This window comes from Mustelus asterias, unplaced genomic scaffold, assembly GCF_964213995.1.
Source record: "Mustelus asterias unplaced genomic scaffold, sMusAst1.hap1.1 HAP1_SCAFFOLD_4306, whole genome shotgun sequence".
Lineage (NCBI taxonomy): Eukaryota > Metazoa > Chordata > Chondrichthyes > Carcharhiniformes > Triakidae > Mustelus > Mustelus asterias.
Window position 1 is genome coordinate 15,001 of NW_027594251.1, and position 5,051 is coordinate 20,051.

The window sequence follows — 5,051 nt, forward strand, 5'->3', positions numbered from 1 at the left end:
CTCTACACTGTCCCCCATCAAACACTCCCAGAACAGGTACAGCACGGGGTTAGATACAGAGTAAAGCTCCCTCTACACTGTCCCCCCCATCAAACACTCCCAGGACAGGTACAGCACGGGGTTAGATACAGAGTAAAGCTCCCTCTACACTGTCCCCCATCAAACACTCCCAGGACAGGTACAGCACGGGGTTAGATACAGAGTAAAGCTCCCTCTACACTGTCCCCCATCAAACACTCCCAGAACAGGTACAGCACGGGGTTAGATACAGAGTAAAGCTCCCTCTACACTGACCCCCATCAAACACTCCCAGAACAGGTACAGCACGGGGTTAGATACAGAGTAAAGCTCCCTCTACACTGTCCCCCCATCAAACACTTGCTGCAATCCCAGTTGTATGGTGTAGGTACATCCTTGGCGCTGTTAGGGAGGGAGTTCCAGGATTTTGACCCCAGCCTCAATGAAGGAACAGCCGACATGTTCCCAAGTCGGGATGGTGTGTATGTGTGTGTGGTGGAGGCTGTGGGGGGGGGGGGGGGGGGGCGCTCTCGGAGGGGGGAACTTGCAAATAGTGGTGCTCCCCATACGTCTGCGGCTGCCCCTCCCACCCCATTCCCCAACATCACCTCTTGTCCTTCTAGGTGGGTAGAGGTGGCGGGTTTGGAAGTTGTTGATCGAAGGAGCCTCGGCGAGTCGCTGCGGTGCATCCATTAGTTGGTGCACACAGCTGCCGCTGCGCGTCGGTGGTGGAGGGAGTGAATGTCGCAGGTGGGGGGGTTAGCGTGTCGATCAAGCGGTGAGGGAGGCGGGTTAGTGTGTCGATCGAATGGGGAGGGGAGGTGGGGGGGGGCGGGGGGAGGCAGGAGGTGAGTCACTCTGCGCTGACCCACTGCGGGAACGGGGGGACACCGAGGGTCTTGAGCCTTCCTTCGTCCTGGGGTTCGGGTGGACGGTGGCGTGGCCGGAGAGATGGTCAGAGCAAGGACTGCAGGACAGTGACCGCTAACCGATGGGGGGGGAAGAGGAGGGAGGGGGAAGAGGGGGGTCAGTGGGTTTGGGGTCTGGGAGACAGCTGGACATCCATGTGGTCAAGCCAGAGGTTGTTGACCACAGCTGGTGGGGGGGGGGCAAGTAGATACTGGGAGTCCTCCAGACACAGCGCCACTGGGAGGCAGAGAGAAGGAACTGCAGTCCTCCAGACACACTGCCACTAAGAGGCAGGGAGGTGGAACTGCAGTCCTCCAAACACAGCGACACCGTGAGGCAGGGAGGAGGTACTGCAGTCATCCAGACACAGTGCCACTTGGAGGTGGGGTAGAGGAACTGCAGTTCTCCAGGGAGAGTGACACTGTGAGGCCGGGAGGAGGAACTGGAGTCCTCCAGGTAGAGTGACACTGTGAGGCAGGGAGGCAGAACTGCAGGCCTCCACATGCAATGCCCCTCGAAGGCAGGGAGGAGGAACTGCAGTCCTCCAAACCCAGTGCCACTGAGAGGCAGGGAGGAGGAACTGCAGTCCTCCACACACACTGCCACTGAGAGCCAGGGAGGAGGAACTGCAGCCCTCTCGGGAGAGTGACACTGTGCAGCAGAGGAGGAACTACAGCCCTCCACAAACACTGCCACTAGAAGGTGAGGAGGAGGAACTGCAGTCCTCCTAACACAGCGCCACTCAGAGACGGGGAGGAGGAACTGCAGTCCTCCAGGGAGATTGATGTGAAGTTGCTGGTGTTGGACTGGGGTAAACACAGTGAGAAGTGTCACAACACCAGGTTAAAGTCCAACAGGTTTATTTGGTAGCAAAAGCCACACAAGCTTTCGGAGCGCTGCTCCTTCGTCAGGTAAGTGGGAATTCTGTTCACAAACAGGGCATATAAAGACACAAGCTCAATTTACAAAATAATGGTTGGAATGCGAGTCTTTACAGGTAATCAAGTCTTAAAGATATAGACAATGTGAGTGGAGAGAGGGTTAAAGAGATGGCACAGGTTAAAGAGATGTGTATTGTCTCCAGACAGGACAGTTAGTGAGACTTTGCAAGCCCAGGCAAGTCGTGGGGGTTACAGATAGTGTGACATGAACCCAAGATCCCGGTTGAGGCCGTCCTCATGTGTGTGGAACTTGGCTATCAGTTTCTGCTCAGCGACTCTGTGCTGTCGTGTGTGGTGAAGGCCACCTTGGAGAACGCTTACCCGAAGATCAGAGGCTGAATGCCCCGTGACCGCTGAAGTGCTCCCCCACAGGAAGAGAACAGTCTTGTCTGGTGATTGTCGAGCGGTGTTCATTCATCCGTTGTCGTAGCGTCTGCATGGTCTCCCCAATGTACCATGCCTCGGGACATCCTTTCCTGCAGCGTATCAGGTAGACAACGTTGGCCGAGTTGCAAGAGTAGGTACCGGGTACCTGGTGGATGGTGTTCTCACGTGAGATGATGGCATCCGTGTCGATGATCCGGCACGTCTTGCAGAGGTTGCTGTGGCAGGGTTGTGTGGTGTCGTGGTCACTGTTCTCCTGAAGGCTGGGTAGTTAAAGCTCATGCAGCAAATAAACCTCACCGAGGTCATAGAGCCATGCAGGTTTACAGCATGGAAACAGGCCCTTCGGCCCAACTTGTCCATGCCGCCCCTTTTTTTTAAACCCCTAAGCTAATCCCAATTGCCCGCGTTTGGCCCATATCCCTCTACACCCATCGTACCCATAACAGTCAAGATAGTGGTTGGAAGGAACAGTCAAGACAGTGGACCGAGGGCGGTCAAGAGAGGGGTTGCAAGGAATGGTCAAGAGAGTGGCTAAAGCACAGTCGAGAGAGTGGCCATAGCACGGTGGGGAGAGTGACCACAAAGGAACCCATCCTGAGTGAATGTTTTAACAGGAACCCAAGACCATAAGACATAGGAGCAGAATGAGGCCACTCGGCCCATCGATTCTGCCCCGCCATTCAATCATGGCTGATATTTTTCCCATCCCCATTCTCCTGCCTTTCCCCCATAACCCCTGATCCCCTTATTAATCAAGAACCTATCTATCTCTGTCTTAAAGACACTCAATGACCTGGCCTCCACAGCCTTCTGCGGCAAAGACTTCCACACATTCACCACTCTCTGGCTGAAGAAATTCCTCCTCATCTCTGTTCTAAAGGATCGTCCCTTCAGCCTGAGGTTGTGTTCCCTCTGGTTCTAGTTTTTCCCACTGGTGGAAACACCCTCTCCACGTCCACTCTATCCAGGCCTCGCAGTATCCTGTAAGTTTCAATAAGATCCCCCCCTCATCCTTCTAAACTCCCAACAAGTACAGACCCAGAGTCCTCAACCCGTTCCTCATACGACAAGCTCTTCATTCCAGGGATCATTCTTGTGAACCTCCTCTGGACCCTTTCCAAGGGCCGGCACATCCTTCCTTAGATACGGGGGACCCAAAACTGCTGACAATACTCCAAATGGGGTCTGACCAGAACCTTATACAGCCTCAGAAGTCCATCCCTGCTCTTGTATTCTAGCCCTCTCGACATGAAGGCTAACATTGCATTTGCCTTCCTAACTGCCGACTGAACCTGCACGTTAACCTTAACAATATAAGAAATAGGAGCAGGAGTAGGCCATCTAGCCCCTCGAGCCTGCCCCGCCATTCAATAAGATCATGGCTGATCTGATAGTGGATCAGTACCACTTACCCGCCTGATCCCCATAACCCTTAATTCCCTCACCGATCAGGAATCCATCCATCCGCGCTTTAAACATATTCAGCGAGGTAGCCTCCACCACCTCAGTGGGCAGAGAATTCCAGAGATTCACCACCCTCTGGGAGAAGAAGTTCCTCCTCAACTCTGTCTTAAACCGACCCCCCTTTATTTTGAGGCTGTGTCCTCTAGTTTTAACTTCCTTACTAAGTGGAAAGAATCTCTCCGCCTCCACCCTATCCAGCCCCCGCATTATCTTATAAGTCTCCATAAGATCCCCCCTCATCCTTCTAAACTCCAACGAGTACAAACCCAATCTCCTCAGCCTCTCCTCATAATCCAAACCCCTCATCTCCGGTATCAACCTGGTGAACCTTCTCTGCACTCCCTCCAATGCCAATATATCCTTCCTCATATAAGGGGACCAATACTGCACACAGTATTCCAGCTGCGGCCTCACCAATGCCCTGTACAGGTGCATCAAGACATCCCTGCTTTTATATTCTAACAATAGAATAAAATATATATTTTGAGTCGGGGGGTTTATAATAAAGGACAATGTGACAAAGAATAGAAAGTCTTTAATGAAATATTAATTACACTGCATACAAGTTTTAATATTTTCTTCCCCTTTTACCCCCTTCCAACCCGCCCGACCCAAACAAACACTCTCTGGGGGTCTCAAAACAGGAATTATAAACTTAAAATAAATAACTGGGGCAGAGATAGAGCCTTTGGAACACAGGTCCTCCACCTAGAGCGCCGCTGGGAGGCTGGAGGCAGCTGGAACTGCAGGCAGTCCCCTCACAGCGACACTGGGAGACTGGAGGGAGCTGGAGGGACTGCAGCCGTCCAGCCACAGCGACACTGGGAGGCTGGAGGGAGCCGGAGGGACTGCAGTCATCCAGGCACAGCGACACTGGGAGGGTGGAGGGAGCTGGAGGGGCAGCAGTCATCCAGCATAGCGACACTGGGAGGGTGGAGGGAGCTGGAGGGACTGCAGTCATCCAGCATAGCGACACTGGGAGGGTGGAGGGAGCTGGAGGGACTGCAGTCTTCCAGGCACAGCGACACTGGGAGGGTGGAGGGAGCTGGCGGGGCTGCAGCCGTCCAGACATAGCGACAGTGGGAGACTGGAGGGAGGCGGAGGAATTGCAGTCATCCACAGACAACGCCACTGGGAGGCTGGAGGGAGCTGGAGGAACTGCAGTCATTCACCCACAGCGCCACTGGGAGGCTGGAGGGAGTTGGAACTGCAGCCTTCCAGGCACAGCGCTGCTGGGAGGGTAGAGGGAGCTGGAGGAACTACAGTCATCCACACGCAGCGCCAGTGGGAGGCTGGAGGGAAGAGGAGGGACTGCAGTCTTCCAGCCACAGC